Genomic DNA, 15,411 nt, shown 5'->3' on the forward strand with positions numbered 1-15,411 from the left:
AAAGGATTTACCTTTTAGAGCACCTCTCTGAAGTCCTGCAGAGAAAGTTTCAAATGGGCTTGTGATTTCCCAGATGAAAGAGATAACAGAAGTGCAAATTATGGCATTAAATGGGAAAGAAGAACACCAGAAGATCAACTGTAGTTTGGGGGGAAATTAAAACTAAGAACAAAGGAAAGGAAATTAAATTCAGGTCTATTCCTTAAAAGGATGGGTTCTGATTTTGATCTTGAAAAAAAAAGTTTTCGAGGAAAAGCTGTTTCCAGTACTATCCATCTTCTAACCTTTTATAACATCTTTCATCTACTGAATGATTTCGAGGGAAAGAGGGAGTTGATGGTGATGCAGCAATCGTTAGACCTAATATTTAAGAATAACAAGCTTGTTTATATAAAATAATGGCAGTTCTACAAATCTAGGTCAGTGCGAACAAAGAGCAAGAAATATAACTTGCAGAAGTATAACAAAATAGCAGCAACAAATTTATCATTATTATTCTAATGTTACTCTTTTGCCTTTTATCTTCTTTCTAATGATATAATGTTTCAATTCAGGTAGAAGATATAAACTGTGTAGGCATCAGGAGCAGTGCTGTCATAACTGAATTATTTCAAGAATTATTGTGTGGCTCTCCCTCCTTTCCTCTTCTTTTCAGCCTCTCTGGGGAATTCCAGGAGGGACCCTGTTATATGTAGTGGAGTGATAGTTTAGGCTGCAGGCTGGCTTTGCAAGAGCGTTAGGAGTCAATGCCCTCATTAATGAAAATTGAGACCATTTCCCTGAAAGCATTTGCCTAGGAAAAATAAAAAAATTTTTAAAAATTCAGCATTGGTCTTAACAAATGGAAGGAAAACACAGTTTGCCCTAGCGGTCAGAGCACAGGGTTGCGAGGCCAAAGACCCATTCCCCTGCCTCTGTTTTCCCAACAGTAACGCAGATAATATCACCTGCCCTGGGTCTCTCCAAAGTGCAAAGAAATTAAATAAGGTAAAAAAAGTAATGATTCTCTGGAAAATTTTAATTAACATACAGTTAAGAAGGGTGAACAGCCATAAGACTTCTGTGTCTGTAAGACTGCAAGCGATCTGTGATGAAGAAACCCATTCTGAATGCTGGAATGACTACAAGTAGCGCCAGCCTTAGGCCAAGTGGGAAGCAATGAGGCATTGTTTTGGGTGTCACTTCTGGAAGGCCTCCTAGTGAGCGCCGCTCATTCCACTCTGCCCCGCCACACACAGATGCAGCAGAGTATCTCCCACTCATCGGCCACCACTTGTCCCTGTTGCCCTTTAAAGCTGTGTTTTTCTCATGACTCTTCAAAGCAATTTGAAGATGTCGTGATAATGGTTTCACATGTCATTCTCACCCGGCCCTTTTTTTGCATCTTAACATGGAACAGTGTCTTAATCCATAACAATGACTCTAATGACAGAGATCTTGGGTTCCTATTCATTCATTCATTACTGTGTTCTTCAAGTTTTTGATCATTGATTCAACAAATATTTATTGAGTGTTGACTATGTGGCCAGGTAATGTGCTAAAGTCAGAAATGGGACTGAGAACGAGAGGAGCATGGTCCGGGCTCCCATTAAGCTGACTTGGAAATAGACGTCCAGATAGAGACGGTCCATCCGTGTGATGCAGGCTTTGCCAGGGCAGCCTGCAATGCTGTGGGAAGTCTCTAGGTCTCGGGACAGGCTGTTGTGGGAGGCTCTAGGGGCAGTGTGTAGGCTGGATGCCTATTACCTAGGAGAGTGATGTATTCATCTATAAATAGGGCTGGTTTTGTTCAGAAGAAACTAACTGGGAAACGAGAAAAAGTAGTGTATTGGGAGTCCAATGCCCTAAGTGGAGTCTCAGTTCTGCTTGACCAATTATGTGTCTCTGGAGAATTCACTCAACTTTTCTGAGCCTCAGTTTCCTCCTCTGCAAAAAAACAAGGGCAGAATAGGTGACTTCTGTAGTCTTTATCAGTTTTATACTTTTACATCAAAGTATTTGTCTAATACCTTAGTTAACCCTTTCAAGTCTGAAGTCCAAAATGCAGTTTTCCCTGAATATTCCCAAAGGGTGAAGTTCATTGCCTACCTATTTTTTCCAGTAAATTTATTTCTCGGCCACTGGTCACTGCTGTACTTGCAATTTTCTTGGGAAATCTGATGTAAGGGCCTTGCTCGAGTGAATATAACCCTGGGTTCTCTGTTGCTGTCCCACAGGCACTGAAGAATAGGCTGATAACCAACCTGGGAAGCTTAACACAGCCAAGCTCTTCCTGTCAGATGTCTCATCATATCAGGATCCGAATGCCTAGGTCCATTGCACATGGCAAATTTAATGAACCTAGCCAAGGGGTGGGAACTGTGAAACATTAAAGGAAATAATAATTCTAAAACAGAAAACCACACTTTGTCATGCAAACTTTCCTTGTTATCCAGCTTTAAAAAACATGATCCTAATAGAACCAAATCAAAATGACAACTCCTCTCAGGCCTATCATTATAAAAAAGGAAAGGCACTTTAGATGTCATTTGATCCAATGCCTACACTCCAGAGATGAGGAAATTGAGGCTCAGGTAGGATAAAATGTTTTGGCCAAGAACCCTCAGCTGGTTGGAAGCAGGCCAAGACCAGATTTCAGATTCTCTAATTCCCAGGCTCTGGGGCTCTCTGTCTCCATCACCTTGTTACCCACCCCAGATTTCACCATTTGTCTTTAAACTGTACATATTCCAAAGCGACCCCAGTCTCTCTTGCAGTCTGCTCTGGTTCCTCACTTCTGGAGAGGAAGGAGGATTTCCTTACTCAACCTTACATTTACCACCACGTCTTCAGGTCACTTAGCACTCACTCTGTGGGTGCCTCCCTTGCTGGACGGCCTCTGTTCCCGGTCTCTGGAAATCCCATTTCTTTTACTGTCTGGCTTTTTCTTTCTTTCTTTTTTTTTTTTTTTTGGCCTAACAGTGTCCCTGCTTTCAACCAAATGCATCCAAGTTCAACACAAAGCAAGAGTGCTGAAGAACCAGTCAGTTAGGAAAGTTGTTTCCTCACCATATGTTATTTTTTGTGTTTTCAGGCATCTCTTAAGATTTGGATGCCACCTCTGTGGAACAAATGTCAGAGCCATCAGTGGAGTCATGAAGGCCAGAGACAGTCCCCTGTGCTTAGCTGGTAATGCCTTTGGTTGAGTTGGGGCCTGGCCCAGCCCTTTTAATGTTTCCCTGCTCTTAAGAGGGCATGCTGAAAGACAGGCACGGAAGGTGACCAGCCTGCAGCCTGAGCTACAGCACCAGCTGCCTCCTCTAACAGTGAACGGTCCACCCACAAGAGGGTAAATGAATGCTGCTCCACCTATCTTTTCCACATACAAGGGGCACAGATTTTAATTAAAATGATTTCTGGAAAGTCACCCTCATTTTCTGAGAAAGAGAAAATGTGGCCATGGTTTGCCTTCTCTTAAGAAGATGAAGCAGCAAATACTTGGCACCTACATTACGGAAAGCAAGTCAATAAACTACAACAAGAAGAAGAGAAATGGATGACCATACTGACCCAAGCAGAATAAAGACAGTTTCCACCCCCACCCCCAAAACACACTTGCAGGAGTTTTTAACTAATCGGGATGCGGACGTTTCCTAAGTACCTATTGAACGACGCTACACCAGCAGTTTTTGTGATATCTGAATTCCAAAATTAAGGTGGATTTACAAGTAGAAAAATGTGGTGCTATCTAAGCAAGAAGAGAAAGCAAGCGGTAATGTATCCCATGCATGCTCTGACACAGTGTTTCCAAAGGCCAGGTCACCCACCTGTTGGTTATTTTAGGAAGGGGGATTCTGGCAGCAGCTGGGACTCTGCCATAAATAACTTGCGCACCAATGTTCTAACGTTGAGCCCTTCTCGTCACATCATTCTAAGAGACCTTGATTTTGGAAATGCCTCAGGTGACCATCCTCTCCAGAGCCAAAGAAAATGACAGAGGCTGCTTGGTGGCCACCAGCACTTTCTTCCCATTAGCTCTTGCCACTCACAAGCTGGCTATTGGCTTCAAAGGACTTTCTGCTGTTGGAGGGTCAGAAGAGCAGCAACCACACAAGAATAATCACCGTGACCATCGAGGTCATTTACACAACTATTACATGATTAACCCACCCGCATTTCAAAAATCTTCCAATAGCTCCTCATGACCATTAATTTTAACCTTAAAAATCCTAATCTTGGTATCTGAAGCTCCACCAAAGTTCCCAGCCTCCAGCCTCCTGAAGCTGCGTCGCCTCCTTCTTGATTGCACCTGACTCTTGGTCCACCGACCAATGCCTTTCTTATTACCAAGATGAGCTCAGCATTGCCTTCCTCCCCAAAGGCCTCCCTGTCATGCATACTGGAAGAATCTGAACCTGGATGTGCATTATACACCCATATGTTAGGTGTGTATATGTATGCATGTGTTTTCTACGCCATGGCCATTTGTAGGTAGGCTCACCTGCCCAGTGCTAGAGAAAACTCGAGTCATTCAAAACCATGACATGAATGAATCCACCCTTAAGACTAGCATTAAAACAGCAACACAAACACCCATATCCAAGTGAGAGCTTCAACTGCTGCCCCAATGACTTGCCCTGACAAGTCAGCAAAATAAGGTTCTTTCAGAAGGAGGCTCAAGTATCTTTTATTTATCTCTCTCTTTTTTTTTTTTGCTGTACGCAGGCCTCTCAATGTTGTGACCTCTCCCGTTGAGGAGCACAGGCTCCGGACGCGCAGGCTCAGCGGCCATGGCCCACCGGCCCAGCCGCTCCGCGGCATGTGGAATCTTCCCGGACCGGGACACGAACCCGCGTCCCCTGCATCAGCAGGCGGACTCTCAACCACTGCACCACCAGGGAAGCCCTATTTATCTCTTTTTTTTGAGATATAATTGAAATATAACATTATATTAGTTTCAGGTATATAACATAATGATTTGATATCTGTATGTATTCCAAAATGATCACCACAGTAAGTCCAATTAGCATCCATCACCACACACACAGATTTTTTCCTTGTGATGAGAACTCTTAAGATCTACTATTTTAGTAACTTTCAACTACACAATATAGTATTAATAACTGAGTCACCATGATGCACACTGCATCCCCATGACTTATTTATTTTATAACTGGAAATTGGCAACTCTGACCACCTCCAACCATTTCACCCGCCCCGTCTCACACCGCCTGCCTCTGGCAGCCACCACTTTGTTCCCTGTATCTGAGTTCTTTTTCTTTTTTTTCATTTTCTTTTTTTTTATTCCACATATAAGTGAGATCATACGGTATTTGTCTTTCTCAGTCTGATTTATTTCACTTAGCATAATGCCCTCTATATTGTTTAACTCTCGGAGTTGGAAAACTTTGTTGCTAAAACCCTTTTCAGGAAAAGAAAAAATGTGTCAGTGTACAACAATTTGGGGGCTTTGACTGGCATGTTTCTCCCAATATGGACATTTGCAGATAAGAAAACCAAAACACAGAAATGCCTTTACATATAAGCTCAGGTACCATTTATACCCCACTTCTGTGAATAAGATTTAATCACTATATATCAAATCTTCAATAAGATTCATATCATCTTTAAATTATCCTAGTACAGAGTCCTGTCCTTAAGAAGGTACTCAACAAATGTTTGTTGAAGCAGTCATGGAGAATTTAGCTCACAGGAAATCTAAGTGATTATCAACAAGCATAGCAGACCTTAGTGGGAACCGTTGCTTGCTATTTGATTTCCCAATAGGAAATACAAATTCAACCTTACCTTGGCTTTCTTCTTCCATAGATTCCAGGAAGATCTTAATGGCTTTGGAGTTTCAGGTTCAGCCTTTTTTTAAATTGCTTTTCTTTTATGCTGGACATACATTTACAGCTTTAAAAGATACTAAGCATATTCACACTACCATTCTACTTGACTTTATACAAGAAGAGAATTATGGTCATGGACGTGTTTTTCCTATTAACGAAGTGCAAGGGAGGATTTTCTGATAATTGTCTGGTTAACCAAGGGTCAGTGAAACAGATTAACTGTGCCATTGACTCTTGATATCATAGAAACATGTATACTTCTGAACTGGGGTCCTACATCCTTTCTAGGAGCAAACAAATAATTTCCAAAACTGGTTTTAAGTAGTATTTAACAGTGATAGTCATTATTTCTGGCAGAATTTTTGATGTTGTTTTGCTTTCAATTAGTTCAAATTAAGTGCATCTATTCCTTGAGTAGAAGATGAAAATCCATGAATAAGAGCAATTAGCGTCAGTTAAGTTTGAGCGTTTATGAGGCAATCAACCGAGAATCCCATGAAAATTTGTCATTAGACCGTGAGTACCATATCCCTTGTTTTCGTTCTTCCAATGTCTCTTCTAGACACAGACACGTATGTTAATGGACTTCTACACACCACTTATAGAACGGGATGCTTCCCATGGAGTGTTGGGCTTTCAGCAGTTAAGGGAGGTAGAATGTAAATTGCCAGTTTGGCTGCACCAAGTTAACAGTTCTGAGTAGCTGCTATGAAGGTAGTGCAGACCCTCCAAGTACAGATGAGGCGCTGGGGACCCTGACCACAGCCCTCTGTGACCTCCTGCCACCTGCAGGACTCTTAAGAGGCAGAGACTTCCAAGATACTTTCCCCTTTGTGGCAGCCACACCTGACCTTCACGGAGTAGAGGTCCTTGTCCTTGTGTCTACCTGGATGACAGATCGCCAGCAGGACCAGAGCAAGGGGTACTCAACTCAATGCAACTAAAAAGTCAGTTTACTGAAATGTCCAGATCACCAACTCACATTCTCACACCACCGATTCTACTGAACTACACAAGGACAGTGTCTTCTTGTCCAGGACTGTGCTTTAGCACCCAGTACAATGTCTGCTGCAGACAGGCTCTCAGTAAACAGACTTCAACCGGATGACTTGCACGAGCTGTCGGGGTTAGGAGTAAAGAAACTCCAATATCTTATTTCCACAGCTGCTAAAGTTCCCAGCTGTCAGGTCCTTAAGCTCCAAGGTCAGCGCTGGAAGGGCAGCTGATGGAGGCTGCAGTGTTCACCCAGGCTTATGCTTAATCTTTGGCCATTCCCTCTAAGCCTGTCACTGAATGGAGCACCTTCTAAAACCTTCCACAGATATCCGTGCACTTAGAATCGTCCAGTGCTTTCTGCTAAAGCTAGTGTTCCTTGGCTAACGCTGCAGTGTACTTTGGCTTGGATTGATGTCTATGCCTAATGTGGTAACATGGTTAAATGTCGGCTCACATCTTCCTTTATCTTAACCTTTTTCAGGACCCTCTTGGGAGTTTACTATTTTATGACTTTGTAAAAGCCAGTTGATTTTCCTCTTTTACTAGTGGTGAATAGGGTGAATGGTGGTCAACAGGGGATATTTCCTCATTCACATCACTCAAGCCAGAGTAAATACTCATTTTTAGTTGTGTATTTAAGTTATACTATTGGTGCGAATCCAGAAAAAAATTTTTAAGTTCAAGTATGTCTTTAATAGTATATAAAAGTATATATGAGGAATTTATATGAGAAATACTATGAAGCATCTATCTAGTGATTAAGTCAGACAACAGAAATCAGAGAACTATTCAGTATGTCTATACACACTAGAGTAGCTTGCGATCTTTGGCGAATCAGTGTCTCAGTGACTGTTTGTTGCAAAGGTGACCAAGCATTTAATCATTCTTATGGTTAGTAGATTAAGACTACCCTTTGCCCACCTGAGAGCTCTGCTCTGAAGAGAAGCCACTGTTCTGGGTCCCAACCCATCGGGCTCTATGAAGACAAGAACACTTCTGTCCTGTTGTTTAGCGGGAACACAGTGCCTTGCACGATGCCTGGCCCGATGTTCAAGGAATATCTGTTGAATCAGTTAATGAATGCTGGAGGTGCTCTGTATGCCTGAGAGATCTTCCCTTATTCTACACAGAGTTACACAGTCTGTTCTACTCAAACAAGTTTGTTGTGGATTCTGTGGCAAGGAAAATAATGTCAGCACAACAGATTTTTTTTTCCCCAGTGAATAAGGGAACAAAATTTTTTTGTAGTGTAAACTGGCAAATACAGACATCAAACACTATTAAACAAAATTCAATTGTCTGATTTAGTTCAGTCAAATTGTTTCTCACTTTAAAAATCAGAGAACACTTCTTATTCACTTGGCAGTCACTTTCAACACTTCAGAAGAAATGACTGCATTGACAGAAAGAACCTCAGAGAAACGCATAGGGAAATAAAATAAGTGAACGCCGTCACATCAAATTGACTTAAAGAAACTATTGCCTATTCTTTCCCACACTGTGCTAATTTACTGTCCTAATCGCCTAGAGTATGTATTCAGCAAATATCATAGCTGCCTGTGTCACGAGCTTCATTTTCCCCGACACTGACCTTGGATTAACCCTTCACCTTTCACTCTACAGCTAATTAAATCCAGTGACATTTCCGCGAGACACTCTCCGCTGAAATATTTAGTGAGGGTCTTGAATTCCTTCATACTTGTCCCAACCGCTATGTGCCTACCTCCCCGTCGTACATCTGCTTCAGTGTCACAATATTGTGTCAAAAAGCTGTAGCACTGCCATGGTAACGTCATAAACCTGTCCCTCGCCCAACTCTTCAAGGAGTTTATAAAAACGCAGCTGTAAAAGTTGGCCATCGGCTGTGTGAGCTGGGTCTTTTATGTGTGCTAGTTAACTTTTTTTCCCTTTCTTTCTTCACCACTCCCACTCCAAAACCACTCATTTAAAAATATTTACAAAGTAATTTAACATTTATTGAGCCATCAAAGAGGAAATTGACGTTGAGCTCAAGTTGACTTTTCTTACTACTGTACTGCTTTCTAAGGTTAAAATTGTCACTTTTCTTTTTTTCCTTTTTACCATCTGGGTGAGCTCAGCTGAAATCAGGAGTTCTTTTTTCATCCCCCTCTCATTTCCTCTTTCTTGGAAGTCTTCACTTCCCTGAGTTCCTTCTGAATTCGGCGAGAGCCCCATATATAGGAAAAACACAGAGGCATTCAAGGGAAAGGGAGCAGGCATGGGAGGAACAAATCATCCCAGCACATTAATCTACATTTTACTGAAACCCACTGAAGTCCACTTGAAATAGGGTGAAAGTTGTTCCTTTTATTTTTTCTTCACAGCTAGCTTACCTAATGTATCTGTTTCTCCATTATTCCTAATGGTCCCCCGTGCCCCAGCAGTTTGGGCACTTCTGTGGAAATCCCATTCATCCTCAAGTTTTAGACAAGGTTGAGTGAGGTTATGTCACTCATAGTGGACAGCGTTGACACAGGGAACTCTGCATCTCCTAAAGAAAGGAAGATTTTTAAGTGTTTTTTTTTTTTTTTTTTTTTCTTAAATAAAAAACTTGTGAGGCAAAGAGAGAAACCAAATATCCAAGAAACAGTCAACCAATAACTACTGGAACTATTTTGGGTTAGATTCTTTGAAAGAGTATAAGTATATAAGTACAGAAATGTTAATTATATGACATTTGATAAGTTTGATGCCTTTGAGCAAAATTCAGTTGGAGGTTTTGATACAATTATCACCTAGGCTAAATTACCTCAGGACAAACATGAACTGTGTGTAATTAAACAGTTCCTGGTGAAAGGAGCTTGAATGGTCAGAATTGCATATCTAAGTCAAAGTGGAGTTAGGCTGCCTTCAGGCAAACATAAGCAGGGTCTATACTGAGGCTGGCAAGCTAAGGGGTGTGTGTGTGTGTGTGTGTGTGTGTGTGTGTGTGTGTGTGTGTGCGCGCGTGTGTGTCCAAGATGCACATGGAGTGATTCTGAGTAGAATGAACAGGCGGCCCAGACACAATCACCTCACTGTTGAGGTCCATGAGCTTGTGTTGGGAACTTCCCATCTCCTGTTATTCCTGCCTCTCTCCCTCACTTATAAGCACAACGCTCGATACCTAGTACAGATGCTCAAAGGATGTGTTCTTTGCGAATGATTTGATTTTATCCCTTTCATTTATAACTAGTAATAATTAGTAATGTATTATCTCAGGAACTGTCTAACTACATCTAAAATCTGGAGAGCTGTGATATCTTGAAACTGTTCACCATAGCCCAGCAAATTAACAACTCAGCTCAGACTAAAAAAATCCCCCTTTCGCACTGGCAGTGTGTGGTAATAACATCACAGTCTTTAATCATAAAACGACAGGGCCACAGAATGCTTGCAACAGAGATGGTTATCAGTTAACTTTAAAAAATTATTTTCATGCGCTCTGCAGCTTGGAATTCCCCCCTTCCCCCCACCACCTTGATGTCAAGAGGAGCTACACATGGGGGTCAGCTCTATAAAGGGCCACACAAGTTAATCTGAGATTACCCTGGAAATTCCCTCCTATGGGTGTGGTGGTACAGTGGAATGACAGGTGATTTTACTGGGTAAATGTGTTTCAACACAACAAACATTCTAAACAAGAAAAAGAGTAGCACCAAAAAAAGAGCAAAAATAGCACTAACAGCTTTTCTCAAGGTCTGTTATATTTCAGACAGTGGCAAATGCATGGAAAAGGCAAGTCAACACTTCTGACCTACCAATAAAAAACGGAAGAGTTTCCTGTATGTTAGTGGGATGAAGTCCTTTGGGTGGATGAACTCACGAAGAAAGAGAGTACAGAGTGAGAAGGGAAGGAATCAAGGTCAAAGTCTTTAAGGAACTCCAACACTTAATTGTTGGAGAGTGAAAGATAAGCTTGAAAATGGGTCTCCAAGAAGTGGTCAGAGTAGGAGAAAAATCAGGAGCATGTGGGCTTCCAGGAACCCAGAGAAGAAAGGTTTCAAGAAGGTAAGTGTGGACAATACTCTTGAATTCTCATGTAAGGTCAAGTAAAGTAAGCAAAAGGAAAAAATTACTTAGCGTATTATGGACTGAGCTATTCCCCTCCAAATTGAAATGTTGAAGCCTTACCGCCCTGTGTAACTGTTTTTGGAGATAGGGTCTTTAAAGAGGTATTTAAGATTAAATGAGGTCATAAGGGTGGGACCTCATCCAAAATGCCTGGTGTCCTTATAAGAAGAGGGAGAGTCCAAGGATGCAGGCACACAGAATAAAGACCATGTGAGGACACGGGGGGAAGGTGGCCATCTACAAGCCAAAGAGAGAGGCCTCAGAAGAAAACGAACTTGTTAGAACCTTGATCTCGGACTTCCAGCCTCCAGAAAATAAATTTGGGTTGTTTAAGCCGCTTAGCTATTTTGTTATGGCAGCCCTAGGAGACTAAGACAAGCAACAAGGGTCTTAGATTACCGATGACAAAGTTGCTTTGGGGGGAGATGGAAGTTAAAAACTGGTGAGAAATAAGCAGGAGATGAATAAAGAGAGACAGGGAGCAGAGCCAACTCTTTTAAGCAATTTGAATGCGGAAAAAAAAAGTAATTTGAATGTGAAGATGAAAAAGAGAGATAGGGTGATAAACTGGGGAAATGTGGGGTTTCAGGATTATGAGGATTAAGCTTTAAAATTAGCAAATAATGTATGAGATTATCTATGCAAAAGCCACATTAAAAAGACAAAATATCTCTTAGATTAAAGAGCACAGTTAGAATATGGTGATAACAGCAACAATAATAAAATAGTGATAAAGCAAAAATAATATCATTTATCAAGCAACTTATATAAGTCAAGTTATGAGTGTCATGCTTTATAGATTTTATATAGTTTTATCTTCATAGCATAGTGCCTGCCACCAACCAGGTATTCAATACACTTTTTCTGACTGAATAAGAAAGACTCTATAAAATAGATATTATTATTATTCCCAATTTAGTCCCCATTTATATTTGAGGAAATTAAGACTCACATAGTTTAAGTAACTTATCCAAGGTTTACGTGGCCCTAAAGTCTAATCAATAATGTAGACATATCCAAAGGAAAATACCCTAAGTGGAAACACAAAATGAGACTTTAGAAGGGTAAAAACTGAGTGTGCTTTTATACTGCTGTCTAGGGGAAAGGATACAGGTCAGTGGTGCTATTGGCATTGGAGAGAACAACCAGCTCTTGGGAGAAGGTGCGGGAGGTTTCAGGCTTCTGGTGACTGAGTTCATTCCACCATTCACCCCCTACCTGGGATCTGGGGATCAGGTTGTGGACCTTGTAGACGCCTGTATGAACTCTCAGGAGGATGGAAAGCCATTGGAGGGTTTTAAGCAGACGAATTTTATCATCTCATAAAAGTCTGCTAGGGCTGCCAAAACAAAATATCACACACTGGATGGCTTAAACAACAGAAACTTATTTTCTTATAGTTCTGGTGGTTGGAAGTCCAAAACCAAGGTGCCAGCTGTGTGGTCTTCTCCCGAGACCTCTCCCCTTGGCTCGACGATGGCCGCCTTCTTGCTGTGTCCTCAAGCCGTCATCCCTCGGTCTGGGTATTGTCTGTGTCCTAATCTTGTCTTCTTAGAAGGACACCAGTCATACTGGATTAGGGCCCATGCTCACGACTACATTTTAACTGAATTACCTCTACAGACCCTATCCCCAAATACAGACATTTTCTGAGGTACTGAGGATTAGGGCATCAACACATAAATTTTGAGGGGACATAATTTAGTTCATAACACTTCAATTGGATTTTTAACATGATCACTGGGCTGATAAGAATAGATTACAAAGCAGTACGGATGCAAGGGTGCAAGAAGGGAGAGCAATGGAGGTGGCTCAGTCCAAGGTGGCAGTATTGTTGAGGTGGTAGTAAGAGTTTGCACTTGGGAAATATTTTAAAAGTTGAGCTGAAAGAAAATGCTCTTGAATTGAGTGTAGGCTACAAAAGAAAGAAGTTAAAGAATAACTCCAGGGCTTTTGGCCTGAGTAGCTGGAAGGATGGAGTTGCCATTACCAGAGATGGGCAGATTATGGAACAGGCAAACTAGGGTGGGAGGACAGGAATTCTGTTTAGGACATATTAAGTTTGAGATGCTAGTTAGACATCTAAATAGAGATGTCAAGTAGGCATTTGAACACAATTCTGGAATGTGCACAGAGGTGTGGGCTGGACACATAAATTTTGGAGTCATTGTTATATAGACAATATTAAAAGAAACAAGAGGCTGTATGAAACTGCTGAGGGGTGCGGACAGAAAAAAAAGTCCAAGGGTTGAGCTCTGGAGCACAACAACGATAAGAGGTCAAATGCATGAGGAAGAACAAGCAAAAGAGACAAAGAATCAGTGGCCAGAGAGGTTAAGAGGAAACGCAGAAAATTATGGTGCCTGGAAGCCAGGCGATGTCATAGTTTCCAGAGCAGAGAACGTTTGCCAAATGCTATGTATAGTTCAGTAAGACCAGGACTGAGATCTGAGCACTAGATTCAGCAGTGTGGAGGTCACTGGTGACCCAATATTTGTTTGCTTAATGTGAGTCAGTGCTTAAGAGCTTAATCAACTCTGGGGCACTGAAAAGTTGAGTTTGTGGATCAAACTGCAGGGAGGAAAACGCCAAGGAAAATATAACCCTCATGGCCTGCCTACCTGTCCAACTGCCCTCTCTAGGTAATCTGCTGCCTCTTTCCCAAACCACAACAATGTCTCTGGTGTCTCAATGATAAGATTGGACGTGCAGTCAACACTTGGCCTTTGAAGGTCTCTGAAATCTCTGTAGACCTCAAATTGTTGTTTCTGTTGTCATTAAGTGCTACCACAGTGTCTGGCACATGCTAGACAACCAATAAATATCAAATGAATGGATTAAAAAAATGAATGCTCTTGGGTAAGTAGATATCAGCCAAAAAATGACTAGTTTTCTTCCTCTACTCTGTGTTAATCTGAACCCTCCAATGAGAGACCTCAAGATGAGATTTCCCAAAGGGAAATGCCTTTGGGAGAAAGATAGGGAAAGACGCAGCAGAGGTTGGAACAACCATCAGATCTTGGAGAAGAGAAGGAAGGAAGGATGATTGAGAAGAAGCATCTTAGACTGTAGTGCAGTTTTAAGAAAGTATTGGCAAATTTATTGGGCCACGAGTGCCCATCAGAAGAGTCCTTGTCTTCCAGGAAAGGGCCTGACTTATAACCCTGCCTCACTCAGTCACTGGATGGGAGCAGCCCATGGGAAGCATGTCCGTGGTGCCAAAGCAATGGTGCATTTCTGAGCGCAGTAGCTGGGGCTATTCGTCCATTATGCCACCTACAGCCAAGATCTGAGAGGTCCTTTTCACAGCCACCTCATATCCCATGTCTATTTTTGGCTTCCTACTCAATATTTTATATAAAAGAGTGAATAGAAATAAAACTCCAAAGAAAATTTGAAAAATTGTGTTTTCCAGAGTTTCTAGTCAACTACCTGAACATCCATAACATTACTTGGTTAAATAAGTCAAGCAACGACAACAAACCATAATTCAGGCAACTTACAATTGGTATACGATTACTCTTTGGTCATCAACATCTAAAACATTATCACTATCTCATTAAGTGCTGATTTCTTATCTTTCTTTTTTTTTTTTTTTTTTTTTTTTTTTTGCGGTAGGAGGGCCTCTCACTGTTGTGGCCTCTCCCGTTGCGGAGCACAGGCTCCGGACACGCAGGCTCAGCGGCCATGGCTCACGGGCCCAGCCGCTCCGCGGCATGTGGGGTTTTCCCGGACCGGGGCACGAACCTGTGTCCCCTGCATCGGCAGGCGGACTCTCAACCACTGCACCACCAGGGAAGCCCTGGTTTCATATCTTTTAATAGAAGACAAGGTAAATGAAAAAGACAGAACATGCTCTCCATTCTGCTTTCCATTTATTCTGTTAGTTACTAACCTTGAATTAGCTCAGACCCCAGCCTGCCTCCTCCTCTTCCATTCCAGTCTTCTCCCCACACACAAGTTCCTGGCAAGGTTACTGCTTGGACTGCTGGTCAGCACCTGCCCCAGAAAGTCAAACAAAGCCAATTGTTCAGAATCTAGTTTTTGAAGGAAACCTTCCACCCATAAACGCACACTTGTGTTTTTATAAAAATGTGATTCAACAACCATGTACTGAGAACATATTTCTCGTTAAGATTGGAATTGACTAGTCAAAAGTTAATCATTTTTTTAAATAAAGGAAAGCCTAAAAGAGAACATCTGGCCTGCTTTTCTCGACACTGTGCGCTAAGATTTTTGTAATATAATGTGCTCGTTTTCCAAAGAAGTGAACTGAGTCATGGGATAAAGAATTATTTTATTTTTACATTTTCTTCTGAGTTGATACCGAAATCAGAACCCTTATATTAGATTTTCTACTCCTGCACTACACTCCATCAGGGTACCGAGATCACACTACCTCTACAGGCTGAGCGTGTCAACACCTGAGAATCATGCCTTGTGCACGACAGGATAAATAACTGTACTTTTGAAACTGAATATTGATTTTTCAGTGGTCTGTCATACTAGA

At 41.7% G+C, this 15,411-nt stretch overlaps 1 long non-coding RNA gene across 1 annotated transcript; it reads right to left on the reverse strand.

The window, feature by feature from the left end:
* Window positions 1-6,109: 6,109 nt before the first annotated feature.
* LOC116762940 lies at window positions 6,110-14,902 on the reverse strand. Its single transcript, XR_004352368.1, has 3 exons — window positions 14,797-14,902; window positions 9,182-9,339; window positions 6,110-7,999 (listed from the first exon to the last, which is right to left on the reverse strand). It is a non-coding gene; the product is annotated as an uncharacterized LOC116762940 (long non-coding RNA).
* Between the last annotated feature and the right edge of the window lie 509 nt (window positions 14,903-15,411).

Source organism: Phocoena sinus, chromosome 11, assembly GCF_008692025.1.
Source record: "Phocoena sinus isolate mPhoSin1 chromosome 11, mPhoSin1.pri, whole genome shotgun sequence".
NCBI lineage: Eukaryota > Metazoa > Chordata > Mammalia > Artiodactyla > Phocoenidae > Phocoena > Phocoena sinus.